General features: G+C 37.4%; 1 protein-coding gene across 5 annotated transcripts in view; it reads left to right on the top strand.

The window, feature by feature from the left end:
* Positions 1–15,125, top strand: part of ERBIN (erbb2 interacting protein) — a 148,026-nt gene that overhangs the window by 56,251 nt on the left and 76,650 nt on the right. For 4 of the 5 annotated variants that reach the window (XM_072416342.1, XM_072416343.1, XM_072416346.1 and 1 more), the window contains one exon: positions 5,839–5,892. The exons of the other annotated variant lie outside the window; for it this stretch is intronic. The gene's annotated coding sequence lies outside the window, so the exon portion shown is untranslated. The remainder of the gene's footprint in view (positions 1–5,838; positions 5,893–15,125) is intronic. 5 annotated transcript variants of the gene reach the window in all.

Raw genomic sequence — 15,125 nt, 5'->3', positions numbered from 1 at the left:
ATAGTAATGGGCTATTAGGAATGTGCAGGATGAAGTAAGGGAGTAGACACTATTCACAACTACTATAGCTTTTCTTATGGGTGTTGCGTACTGCGCAACCTCTAACACTACCCAAATTTTTTTCTCTTTTATGGGCAGCTTACAAGTTGATTTTACCCTTTGCCTAGAGTTGCTGCTATTATCGGAGTTTTGTTTGGGAAATCATTTTTTAGTGATAAAACAGGTCTGCAGCCTGAGAACAGGACATTTGTGGTTATGACATCTGTGTTAAAGTTAAGCCTTTAGTTCTTTTATCGGCACACAGCTGGCACCATGGAAAGCTCGGCTCAGCTCAAACTGTGCTAATTGTAGCTGCCTGGATCAGAATTCCTTGACACTCCTGACAATGTAATTATTTTTGTAATCTGGTAATTGCACAGCACAATATTCTGACCACGCAGAATGGATTTCGGAAGCATTAAATTTTAGACTAGTAAGTGATATTCCTAGCGAGCGGTAAGGCTGCCTGTTTTAACATTACTGCTTATAGCTGTATTACTCAGAGGTTTTGTTGGGTCAAGTTTCTACATGTTCTCCATATGCATTTGACAGTTTATTTCGGTCTTCATAGGTTGCCATTCTACAGATCCTATTTTTCCAAGTAATTCATACAAATATAAGTGTACATTTTGTACTTAGGTGGTTTCACACAGATTGGAATTTGAATACAGTTTGATGTTTGGCATACAAAACGCTGACCCTGCAAGAAAACATTGTTCCAGCATACAGTCAAGGCATAGAAATAATGCACTTTCTAAACTAAAAATGATTTATTGTATTGCTCCTCACACTGGAAAGTGTGCCTAACACGAAATATCATATAATGCAGTTTACCAATCTTTAGATGACTTATCTGGATTAGATTTATTTTCCCTTTATTTTATTTACTGATTGTGTCAGTTGGTAACTGTAGTGGTATCTGAATTTCACCAACATGCGTTATTGTAAATGAGGGTAGATGATAACTAATACAATTCAGAGGTAGAATTGACTCCAAACCTCTAATGATGGTAATATACTGTATCTAGGTCACGTTGGTGTGACATTACTTTGGAAGATGGGACATTTAAAACAGTGGCAGCCACAGATATCAGAAAGTGAAAAACACACAACCAGTTTGTTTATTGCTGGAAATCATCCATTGTAAATGCATACTCTTATTTGTTTGGAATCACATTGGTGATGCTATTTCTGGCATGCATAGTTTACATTCATTGTTGGTTTCTTACCTAGTATAGCACCTGAAAGGTTCTTAAAACCATTTGGCCACTTATGATGGGAAGTAGTTCATTACCCAGTTTGGTTGATGGTGATCAGAACAAGAAATGTAGACATTCCTAAAACAATCCCTAGAATAGCCAACAATAGGGGGGACATTGACTGATCTACGTAGATGTAAGTGAAGTGTCTTTGATGTTTTCCTACGAGAAGAGAGATGCAGGAGGTATCTGCTTAGTGTATAAACTGTTATGCTTGGCTGTAACAATCGGACATGTTTATAGAAAGATCTTTCAGCGGCTGGATCTTCTAACTGTCATCTTATGAATGGCACGCCTTTTCCTGTTGGTTGAGCAACTGCAAAAAAGGATCATGTTGTATTTTCAGAACCTTTGCTTTACTCTTTCAATAGCCTTGTCTGTTTCTACTTCAGTTTCAGGCGTGTTTGTGTGGGTGCTGAAGAACAGTAGTTGTATAATAGTGACTGATTACACACATTATTGCATGGTAACTGATTAAACATTATTGCATGGAAGCAAAATAAGATTGATAATGTGAACAGTTTCCAAATGGGCTTGGAAATTTCATCTCCTCTAATGATTCAATTAATAATGGTTTCTCAAGCTGTCCACAAAATTAAATAGTCCTTAAAGTTCTTATCATCCTTCTCTATATCGTGTTTAATGATAGAGGGGGATGTTCGAACCAAACTAGGTAATTGCAAAAATACTACATACAATGCACTGCTTTATAGCATTGTTTCCTTCCTTCCTGGTTGTAATGAGCTGTCTGACATGCAGTGCAAGCATGTTCAACCCAAGAATAAGACATAACCGAATCCTTCTAATCAACAATATGTTACTTCGCCCAAAGCTGCTTTAGAAAAAAATGCTCCAGGCAATCATACCAATCTGACTGCGCACATATTTGTGCATTACTTTATTCAATTCAGATTAAAGGGTGGATTTAGCATTATTAGTTCATACATACCCTATATAGAGGATTAGCAGTTGATGGTATGTAGATACATTGGGCCTGATTTATCAAAGCTCTTCAAGGCTTTAGAGGATACACTTTCAACAGGGAAGCTGGGTGATCCAGCAAACTTGAAATGGATCTGCTCCAGGATTCAAAACATTTGCTAGCAAATAACAAATGACTTTGAAGAAATCTATTACAGGTTTGCTAGGTCTCCCAAGTTCACACTGATGAAAGTGTGAGAGCTTTCCAGCCTTAGAAAGCTTTCATAAAGGCCTAATGAGTGGATGGCAAACGCTTTGTGTAAAGCTATACTGAAACCAAGAAGATGTGGAATCTTAGTTTGCATATAATTAGATAGGTCCAGCCAAGAGTGATATTTTAAATTTACAGAAATTCAAACATTCCAATTCATTCCTTTAGCTTTCAGACACCCAACATGTTGTAGAAGGGTAGTCAGGAACAAAAAAGCATGTATGAATGAAGTGGTAAGAGTGGTTTGAACTGAATGGCGGGGGTTCAGGTTGATCTACAGGAGTGACAAAAAGTATATCCCATTTACCCTTCAGACAGCACTGACTGAGGAAAAACTAAAGAAATAAAGTAGCTTCTGGATAAAAAAAAATGTTTTGTCTGTTCATACACTTCAATCGGCTTGACTTGACAAAGTGTAAACTGTCACAGGCAAGATGCAAGTGGTGAGCGACAGCTGCAAGGAACAACCAAAAATTTAAGAGTACCAGAAACCGCTGGCTTGGATCCAATTGAGTTTTTTTTCTCTGTTTTAATTAAGTCGTTGATCCTGTTTCACTAAACTTATCATTTTACTGTACATCTTTGTGCTTCTTTCAGTATCATAAATCAAATTAAATCAATGATAATTTTTGTGCTCTTGTGTAGACTTGAATCAACATTTTTCTCCTCTGGGACCCAGAAATAGCATGTTTGTTCTTTAAGCTATATGGAACATATGCCTTTTGGGTTTATCAAATTGTTCCAGTCCATTTCAGATATAGGTTAATGAGTAAGCCCCTAAACACCCAAACTGTGCCTTTTAAATCATTATATTCCTGTTTGTCATTAAACATAATCTCCGCTTTGACAGCTTTATGTGCTTTCTGCATGGTAAACTAATTTTACAGTAGAACTGTTTTTGACTGTTTAGTTTTATGACACTCATTCATAATGAACCAAGGCTGCAAACTCAACTTGCACACAAACCCTTCCTTTTAAAGCTTTAATCGTTCAAGATTGGAAAAACTGGTTTCTTTATAGCCTAAATGCGTATAACCCCTTTTTTTCTATTTTTTTTTTCTGGAGATGACTGTCAGCAATTTTTTTCTGTGCAGTCACAGCACTACTTCTTTGTACCATATAGTGACGCATTAGCAAGTAAAGCTCTTTTGTTATATCAGATTGATATCCGCACAACTGTCAAAATGATAGAAATGTAAATTCTTGCTATATGACAATGCTCCCTGCCTGTATGGGTTGACATCCTCTGCTATCTTAACCTGGGAACTAAATGAGTATTCTGCAGCTATGATGATTCTGAAGGCCATTGAAACATGCATGTAATGGTATTAACATTATTGTTATTGACTGATATTGAGATACGGTGATGCTCCCTTCTCAAGTATTCTATCTTCTGTGTTTTGGAGGTAGGGTCCTTCTTCAGGAAACCACATCACTGCTTGCATGATGTGGAACTTCCCTTTGGCTGAGAACCACAGGGTCCTCTCAGGATCAAAAAGTGTCATGCCAGACGGGAGGTCAGGCCCATTGCGAACTAACCGGAGCGGGCAAATCTGCATCCCTGTGGCTAGAATGATTCTTTGCACAACTGCAAGAGTAGCTGCAATATTGTGTTTTTGGCTGTTTACCTGGAGTTTAGCGTTAGTGCTCACTGCTTGCTACTAAGTACTGTGTTGTATTGTCGTCCTTTAAGACGTAACTCATAGAATACCTTTGCAGTCTGGCAGCTTTTACTAAATTGTCGGGGTTGCCTATGCAATTTTCCTTTTTTCCTTAATTGCACATTTTTTTTACACTGAAATAAAGCTGTGGGGTCACAGTGAAGCATTGCAGCCTTAATGTACTCTTTACTGTAAACACAACATATGACTTGATTGTGTTGTGTCAATACTCCTACACATTTGCACGGTAGAATGGATTTCGTTCTGTGCACAGCAAATGTTGCTAATATTGTACCATAATGTTTCTTAAGCAGTACAAGCACTAGCAATTAGTCTAGCACAAATGTACTGTATACATAAGAAACATACGTTGTTTTTTAAATGCGACATTTTCTGCTGTTTCCTGGTCTGAAAAGAGAATCGAGAATTCATTTATAGTATGTGTGAAATGGAGAGCTGCAACCTTCGTGTTTGCTACTGAGAACAGGAAGAGGGTTACCATTCCGAAGAGCAAGAAGTGTTAACAGATCTCTCATCTTTAGAGGCGCGTATGAAAAATGTCTTTTCTACCTTCAGGACTAAAATTTTTGTCTTGAAGTTGTTTGCCAAAGAGCAAAAGATACCACTATTCACTTTCCACATTGGTGACTTGCAGGCTATATGGGAATTGTGGATAATATAGTATAATTTTGCAGCTATGTGAATACTTCAAAACCTTGCTTGATGCCATATGAGTCAGCCCACTGCTGTCTACAATTACCTATAAAGTTTATGTCCAGACTAAACGTTTTTTTTTTTTGGTTTTGAATACAGTAAATAGTGACAAATGTTTTAGCAGACATAAAGTGGGGGTAAATCTTTAACAGCCACACAGACTGTAATACGATAGAGTAATGAAAGCGAATAGTTTACAGTGAGTTATAATTTTTAGAGAAGAATCTTTTGTTTGAGACTACAGTACACATCATATGGGTCTTGGTAGATTCAAAGGAAATTGTGCAGTTTTACTGTAACAGATATAGTGAACTCTAATGGGGAGATTGATCTGTTGTCATTTTGTGTTAATAATATGACAATATTTTATATATATATATATATATACACACACACCAGCTGCCATATGTATACACATATACATATTTAATATATATATATATATATATATATATATATATATATATATATATAATGTGTGTGTGTGTGTGTGTGTGTGTGTGTGTGTGTGTGTGTGTGTGTGTGTGTGTGTGTGTGTTTATGTGCTTTAGGGAATTTCTTAAATGGATTTGACTCCTTTGGCTCCATTTGTGTAAATGCACTTTTACAGATACATTAATAATGATCACTTCTTCAACCTGCACATTCTAAATACGTTATTTGCTTGTAAGTTTAATGAAGTGCAATGTGTATACTGTGATTCAGCTGTAGAAAAGCATATTAGAAGTTTGTAGATGTATATATTGTGTTAACTCTATACACGTACATGACAAGTCACCGTCTGTCAGGTCATGAAAAGTTGCTGTAACTGCAAAACTGCACCTTTAACTCTGAAACGGAAGTTGTAAGGCAGCTCATCTGCGCTTATTGTCCTCCTTCACCGCTGAACAGTCAGACCATTCTTGTCTTAGCAAGACGAAGCCAATGGCAGATGCTCACAATAACACACAACTGTCTTTACTTGTCTCCGCAGAATGTTGGCTTTGCAAGCTCAGGGAGGAAACAGCAGGGAGCAAAAAACTGTGAGGTAAGTGAATGATTAGCATATTTTTCTTCTTCTTTGAGCTGTTGCCTTTTTGTCTGCCTTTGCAGTGTTATCTGAAATATTTTGCTCAGACTGACTTGCACAACATGGAAGCTGGAACTGTTCAATATGTTCCATCAGGGACCACAGCCAAACCCGGCAGTCACAAGCCTTCTCTTTATTCTGCCAAATATACAGTACTGTGTGTGTGAGAGGATGACATGATGTCTTCTTCACACATTTCTCTAACATTTAGTTTTTAGTGTATTGCATGTTGGTGAAGATTTCATCTTCCGATCAGTGCATGCAGGTACTTTACTCAGTTTAACCTTTTCAGTACATTCTAAGTCGCCTTTGATCTCTGCTCTCCTTAAAGCAACAATTATAGTAATGTAAACTGTATAATGCAGGATTACACAAAACTGAATTTATATTTATTGCTGGACCTTTCATTCTGTCTGCCACATAACTGTAAATGAAAAATTCAGCAACAGGAGGGTGATTCACATGTGGCATCTGCTGAATGCCGGTGGGCCTAGGAATTCAGAAGCAAGGTTGTGCTGCTGCTGTTCCTCCAGATATACAATGTCAAGCTTGTTCTCTATAGGTATTTATTAAACGGAGTACATTATTGTTCTGTTGTCTATAGCTGTCCAAGTTATTACATGATCTTTCCTTGTAGCAGCCAACTGCCTGGGGGGAGGGAGGTGTTCTGCCTATTTGTACCCTTACCATTTAGATTTTCATCAGGATACCTTTTTTTTTCCTTTATTGGTTTTCTGTTGACTGGCTGCAATTCTCTGGAGAATGCCAAGCAGAGCGAAGCCATGATAGTCTACCAGCTGCCTAAGTAAATCATTTCAAGCCTCTGATCCACTGGTGTATAAGCAGGCAGAGTCCTATAGGTCAGCAGCTGTCAGATGTGTACACAGAATTTTCAATTTCTAGTTACGTGGAAAACCTAGTCGCTGTATTCAGCCTGTATAGCATGCAGATTTTAAAGCTGAACTGGACAGATACAAACATACCTTAATGCAACCATGTAACCAATAGATTAGTAATATCATCATTATTATTTTTTTTTTTGGAAGCAGTGTCAATAAATGATTTGACCTTGTGTCAGCCCCTTAAAATCTGTGTACTGCAGGGCTGTGGTGTGAGCGGAAGATGTGGTGCAAAGAACCAATCTATTTATGTGCTTGTCGCGGTAATAGTGATAAGATCATTACTGTGCTGCTTCTTTTTTCACAGTCCTGTCCCAACCGGGACTCAGAGCATCTAATTAGAAAAGACAGAGTGGCAGAAAAGAAGATTTTTTTTTAAAGCTGGACGAAAAGAAGCTGTAGGTGAATGGCAGCCCCTCTATTATGACCCAACTTTTCTGTAACCACCCAAAAACAGCCGGATGGTTACTGAAAAGTGCCGGGTGTTGTGCCCGGCTAAAAGGGGCTGGGGAGAACACTGCTCTGCATTAAGTAGCACTTTGTTTATTTAAGCTTTTAACATGCTGTTTATTTTAATCCGTTTATCATCTGGAGTTCTGCTTTATTAATATCTCAATTTTAATGCTGCCTTTCCCCATAATAATAATCTTAGTTATATCAGGGTCTTACTTGGATGAGGTTGCAAGAGCTCTGTCTACCCATAGAGAAGTTTTTTTTCTGCGTCTCTGATACATTGAATTTTGTACTTTATTATAAGTGAGTGGTGTGACTGATTGCTGCTGACATTTGTAGTCAGGCCATCTCATCATACCTAGGGCTACCGCTGCTACCTACATGCTGGTAATAATTGAAAAATATATATAAAGTTGCCGTGGTTCAGAATAAAATTACAGCATGTAATAAATGAGTAGCACAAATATACCAGTACTTTGATTGTGTGTTTTGAAAGTGTAACATAACATTTCTTCATTTGTATGGTTGTATTTAAAAGTATTTTAGCTAGGAAGGGTGAATATTAAATGGGCAAATAATTGTGACAGATTGTACGCAACAGTCATATCGGAAACTATATTCTTTGCTAAAGCAGATGGTAAATGTTGCCAATTTGTAGGCACAAAAAAATGAAAATAGAACATTGCAATAAATTCAGGAAATGTTTATGATTTGCTCTAAAGACTCTTGTAATTACTGCTTTAGAAAAACCAGCATCAGCAATTCCTATCTCTATTCCAGTGTGCATGTCACTGGCGATGAATAAAACAATAATTGACCAAGCTAGCCTGAAATATGGAGGCAGCAGCATAATCTCCTGGGAAGCAGGTTTGCTTACCAGGCATGCTGTCAACATAAAAGCTGTAAATTGAACCAACAAGTGTCAGTTGGCCTTATCGATAATTGTTAATTCATAAGAATTAGTTAATTAAGGCTCTCCCCTTCCTCCAGTGTGGGTTTGTATTGGAATGGTTGTTTGGGGTTTTGCATTGATAAAGCTCCCTCTGTCACATGTATGATTTGTCTTCTCTTCCTGTGGGGTGAAGATGAAAATCTTGAATTTGGACCTAAAGAATTCATTGCTAAACTCTAGGTCAATATAAAAGATACAAATGATTGCAGCTCTTTTATCATTCACACATTATTTAGGCTTATGTTTAGAATGAGATCAAGATACCATAGTTTGAGCCTCTTTTAGCTAGCTGAGCTCAGAGTGGTAGAGAAAAAGGTTCTCAATCATTTCTTGTGCTGACATAGTGTATGCTAAAAGAAGAAAGGCACGTGATAAGTGATTATCATTTGCTGCTTTTTCTTTCCTTGACCAGTCTCTGGCTAGGAAAGCTCCAACATGATTCCGATTATCAGACTGAGGAATAGAGCAAGGGATAAGGAAATCTGCATTTAAGCACCTTTATAGCTGTCTGATGGATGTTGAACTGTCTGCAAATAGTTTTTTGCAATCATTTCCAGAGACAGATGAATGAATAGTTCTATTAGAAGGAAGGGTGAGCAGCACCCCGCTGTGCTTTCTTCCAAAGTAATGCCTTGCAGTCATTCCTGATCTGTCTGGGAACTTCTGTCAGATTTTCTGATTTGTGTACACAGTTTAAGGTAAATATTGAAGCAAAGAGCCATATTGTTCTTTTATTCTTTAATGGACTTTTATCTTGTTGTTTTTGACTGCTTCCCTTTAGAGATCAGATCTAAATGATCAAGCCACATAATAACTCTCAGCTCGGGCAAGCTGCCTACAGGATTTGTAAGTTTTTTAGGCCTAATTCAGATGCGTGGTGAGGTTGCTGTGGGGTCACCTCTTTACACCCATGAATCACGCACATGGTTGAAATGCTGCATGTACCAATACATAGACCGCTGTCCATTGGGAATAAATGGGGACAATAATGGGTGGTACAGTACTGCAGTTGTAAAATGTTGAAACTATGGTTCATTAGGAACTAGCCCTTGAACTAACTAGTACAGACTATGCATATCATGTCAGATGCATGTGTCATGTGTATTTCTTGCATGTGTACACAGATGCATCACTAACTGTGTTCTCCCCTGCCCCTTTTAGCTGGGCGCAGCCGCATTCCTGTGTTCTCTGATCTAAAAGTACAGCATTTTCAAAACATTTCAGCCAATTGTGACAAAGAATACATTAACCTAAAGTCTGGCTTCCATCAGATAAAAGCTTTGCTAGAACTGTTATCAATAGAGCACAATATCCACTGGCATCACAGCAGGCGGTAAATATATTTTGGTGCACTTATAATGAAGGTAAAAGTGCCTTTTTTTCTTATTTTTCCCTGGCACATGACCTCTAAATATTTGCAAGTCTATATAATCTGTTTGTCAAGGTGGAATGTGATGCATTACCAAGCACCTTCTTCATGGTTCTTTATCTGTAGGGGAAAGATAGAGGATTGGCTGTTCTCTGCAGCTCCCATCACCTTTGGCTTATTACACAGCTCTGAATCACTTGAGCAGTCTGAATACAGATGCTCTCACTATGTTAGTCAGTGATCCTTGTCCGTAGTAAGGAGCCCATCCCTGTTCATTCAGTGTTTTTTAATAGTAAGCAAAAATATTACATCTTTGTTCATTAACAACATACCTACTTTACTGAGTAATCAGAAATCATTTGTATTGAACTAAACAAAAAAAGAGAATTGGGCACTAAGGTTCATCTTAGTTGTGAACTAATATCCCTATAATGGGTAAGATGCCCAGCGGAAGCTACATTTCTGCCCGGACCTGGACAATACCTTATGGGACTAGGTCTCGGCTCTAGTACATATTACATAAAACCATTAGAATTGAAGTGTTTGAGCTTTGGCACTAGCATATAATTCTCTCGGCCCTCAAAGACCCTAGTTTTGCTCACCCATGTTCACAGAATGGTCTGGAAAGCAGAGAGAAGTGGAGAATATCAGATGCAGCAATCTGATTGCTAGAATGAGATAATTATACACTACCAAGTTAGCTTGTTTGGTGTTTTAAATATATAAACCATATATATATAAATATATATATATATATATATATATATATATATATATATATATATATATATAACTTAGATTATCCAATCCATGTGTTCGTAGTATTTGAACACCAAAGCCATGCATCACATTATTTACGTGTTAATACCAATTATACTCCATGCAAGTAGAAAGTATAGTTTGTGCTATTATTTAGAGTGTAATGGAATGTCTCTTAGAGACACTGAAAAGGTCTTTTCTGGAGATTGTATGTCACCTAGGTTTTTTATTATAAACCTTCCAGAGCCTCCCCAGGAATGCACCTGTCTCAGGTTGCAATTAAGCAGTCAAGTGACTGCTAGAAAAATCCTGGCCATTCCCATATATCTTGTTCTGTAGCCTAGGGAGCAATTAGACAACCTGCTGGAGCTAAGTATGGTCAGTATTTAACATTTTTGAAAATCTGTACTTCACCTGGTTAGCAGGTGCTAGGCCTGCCCAGTTTTTTGCAGGGGCTGTACAGTCTAATACACACTAATTCCGTACTACATGGCCATTCCCATATATCTTGTTCTGTAGCCTAGAGAGCAATCGGACAACCTGCTGGAGTTTGCTGAAGCCAAGTCTGGTCAGTATTTAAAATTTTTGAAAATCTGCGCATTACCTGGTTAGCAGGTGCTAGGTCTGCCCAGACTTTTGCAGGGGCTGTACAAATACTGTTCTAATACACACACTTATTCTGTACACACACTAATGCTTAGGAAGAAGTCTTTGGACTAGTTCCTGTGCCTAGTGAACAGTGGATCACCCCAAGGAGCATAGCCCTACTACCTCTCCCCTTCTCACTATAGACATATGTAAGAATGCTATTAATTTAGAATTTTGAAAATGTCAACATTTCTCTCCAAGAAAAATTATCAGAATAGTGGAATACACATTTGTGCAGTGTTTTTGGACCAATTGGAATATCAGATCCGTTGGTATAGAGCAGAATTTGGCAGCAGGTTTGCTTCTATGTACTAGGCCTTAGATAACTCCATTAAGTACTTTTTATTGGCTCTACTAACTACCCTAGCCTTAGACGAAAAACGTTAGTGATCACAAAAGTTTCCCCAAAGAAAATATCCAGCAGCACCATGAACTACACGGGTTGAAAATTATTTTATGTAGTTGGAATAGCTCTAAAGCCAAAGCATTTGGATGGAGTACGACATTTCATTTTGTTTTTTTGCCATATATGCCCTATTGATAAGAGTTTTTTTTCACTTCCTGTCCTATTGACGCAGCAAGAAATATAATCTCTCCCCAAGGCAAATGTCCCCATTGGAAAATTTCCATTCTATTCTGTTGAACTTCAACTACTGAACTTCCCATAACTTTTTGTTTGTCCTGGTCACCATTGTCACTAGGATTGGGAGAAACAAAAAATTGCCCTAGTAGCAGACTGAGCCACACAGGCAGTGAGATTTAACCCCTTGTCACACAAGGTTTTTTTATTATGAATTTATAAAAGAATTGAAGGGAGTTTATAAACAGAAAAGTTTGTCTAGTGGACCAGAAATAGAAATAGATAGAGGCTATCTACATGCCCCTTTCCATTATATTGTTCCAAAGCCCTATTTTAAAGAAGCCACTGATGGTGGTCAACAACCCTGACACAGTAGTATGAAGCTTACAATAAATGCCTGTATGATATTAGATGGCATCAGTTACATGATCCATTTTCCGGTTTCACATTTGGTCCAATAGCATTTAGGAATTATTTTTTTGACTCTGCCCACTATCCCTAAATAGCAACTGACCACTTTTTTTTTTGTGTGTGTGTCAAAAATAAGGATTTAAAGCTCTTTGAGTTATTTTATATAATAGATAAAAAGGGAGATTGTATGCCATTTTAGTGGGATCACCAATGGGATTGGAAGGATCTACCTACCAGGACTCGGGGTCATTTAGTCAATGGATCTAAACTTTTTTTTGGCATATTGGTCCTTTGAGATATAGAGGTCGTTGGAGCATTGTATTCCACAGTGCAGAACAAAACCTAACATCCTTACACAAATAACAATGTACAGCCAAAGAATATTATTTTAATGGAGAAAATAAACCTTGATTATGATTGCATTTCACATGCTGTGCATAATGATTGTGACAAAATTCCACCACGAGTTTCAGAGCTATCTGGCAGGATAATTTGTCATTACATTAAAGATGAAATTGGATAAGGTTGTGTTTTTTTTTCTTCAAGAAGATAATACTTGCCATTGGTGAGCTGTGTCCTTCCAATAATTCCAAGTTTATGCAAGATTGTGTCTTGGCTCTTGGGCTTTTCATCTGAAGAATTCATTAGGAAGATACAAAGAGAAATAAAGTATGTTGCTGTGTTCTATAGCAGATTAAAATGGTTGTTTAATTATTTTATGTTATAATGATTATATAAAGATGATATTATACATCTGAAAGCCTTTCAGTACAACCAACCCATTATTTCTTCTGTTACCTCACCTGTCTTCAGTCCAATCTCAAATGGCCATAAAAAGTTTTGGTGTCTTGCCATCGCATATTTTGGAAAGACTCCTAATTCTGTGCAAGCACAGTATTACTTATGGGTTTTCACAATGCACTTGGATTGAAATTGACCCTTAGTGAGTGGGCAAGAAAAAAGTCAAATTTTTGCAGCTAGTAAAATATACCATGCATAAATAGGCACCATTCACTTCCTATTCATAGCTTGCTCCTGGCTTCTTATGAGTAGAATATGTCTTCAGAGAGATGGGCACCAGTTTATTTGCTGGTCTATGTTGTTATCACCAAACCCACCCTGACTTATCATGTTACATGACATCTCATGTTAGCCTCCACATTGGTCCATGCTTTCAAAGCAACAGAAATCCATGGTTTTAGGGCTGTGACAATTTTCTGAGTACAGTGATCTTTCCATAAAACATTAATGACATAAAACCTGGGTCTGGAAACTATATTCCAAAATACAGATATCTTGGAAAGTTCAAATGCACCACACCCTTTCCAGCCCAAATACACTGACTAAACTTGACAGTGTTTCTCCATTGGAGAATTTTCTTATATGTGAAAAGAATCAAAACAAGAAATGAACTAAAAGAAAAGCCAGGAATTACCTAACTAGATATCCCCAGGCTGTGTAGTCCCCTTATATTAGCTTTAATTTTAGATCTCCATTGTATTCTCAGGAATTTCAACATCTGCAATAATTCCCAGCCTCCCCTACTGCTGCGTTTTCTACAATTTCCATCAGTGAATTTATGTTTGTTTAGTTATTAACACTAAATCCCCTACCTCCTAAAAAGGAGCCTGATTTACTAAAATGTGAAAAATAGTGTGCATGTTCACTCAGGATTCACAAAATACACGTTGCTGTATAGTTATAGAAATGTGTGTGGTGTGTGACATGCAATGTCTGATGTTCCCATTAATGCATTGCATTGTGTTGTATTTTTTAATGCTCTTCTGCATACATTTCTGTTAATTTTCATGCATTGTTCCATTTATTGTAACTGACAAGTGACACCAGTGGTATTACTTACAACAAATCCACTGCAACCACATACCCCGTTCTGAACAACCCCTTCAAACCATTGTTTGGAGAAGTGGTATTTATTACAGCTGTAGCGCAAGCATATATACAGAGAAGAACCGTAAAAACAGGTTGGTCACTATAGAGGAAAAGAAGAACTTTAAAACTATTTAATACTCTCAAAGGCAACTAATGTAAGCAACTAGAACAGTCTTAATATCCCCTTCTTCTAAACTATACACCAACATAAAAATGGAATATCTAGGACCAACTAAGTCAATTAGGTTCTTCTGCAAAATTTAGGTTCTGGCATTTATTCTTGTGGATAGGACAAATAAGCAGAGGATGGCCTCATCAGTGTCCCACTTCTATATTGTCCAATAAGTAACTTTTAAGGATATCTATCACTTCTTTACTGCCTAAAGTGCAGTTTTGGAGAGCACCATAGCACACATTTTGGGTATGTTTGGAAGCAAGAGTAGGATGTGCTAATGTAATGCTTCTTTCCTAGCCTTAAATAATCATTCGGATGCATAAAAAAAACCCTAGATCTCAGATTTGTAACATTTATAAGGTTTAGCACTTTAGTTCAGAGAGCTCTATTCTTGCTACTAGAATCTCCCAAGTGTTACAAGAAACCAACCCGTTGTTCCGCCTCAACTGAAATGCAAGATGTTTGGAAGTGGTGCTTTACATTGTTCTAAACAATATAGCAGCCACTGAACATATCTACTTTGTTGTTTTCGGGCTTGCTTTGAACTTGTGCAGGAATATTTGGTTTGCAGGTATTGGCTGGCTTCTCTGCTAGAAGTAGCAGACTTTAAAATATTGTGAAATTGTACAGTTATCAGTGAGATTTATTTTAATGTTTAATGTGCCTGTCTCTTCTGTGATAGGGGGATGATGCATTGAGCAATTTAACAAGGATTCTTCCACAAGCATACATCATAAAGTTGAGCTTGTCTGCTGTGGCAAAGGAACATTCTTGGCAATAAATCGCCCTTAAAAAAAAATTGCCAGAAATACACTAAGCCCCATTATCCGGATCTGTTTTTTGATATAGCTTTGTGAGCATTTTTCAGATGCCATGGACTTGTAATGATGTCCCTTTAAATATAACTAGGTTGTGATCTATGATACAGGTTGATCGCTTTATGTCTAAGTAAAAACCCGCCAAGTCTAATTTCTTTTGTTCTTTGGAGAAATATTCCAACACAAAGCAAGCTCAAGTCCAGCTATTACCAGTTAAGGCAGTTAGATTTTTATATA

The sequence above is a fragment of the Pyxicephalus adspersus genome, chromosome 6 (genome assembly GCF_032062135.1).
Source record: "Pyxicephalus adspersus chromosome 6, UCB_Pads_2.0, whole genome shotgun sequence".
NCBI classification, from domain to species: Eukaryota; Metazoa; Chordata; class Amphibia; order Anura; family Pyxicephalidae; genus Pyxicephalus; species Pyxicephalus adspersus.
The sequence above is the reverse complement of the archived record's forward strand: the minus strand, read 5'-3'. Positions and strand labels throughout refer to the sequence as shown.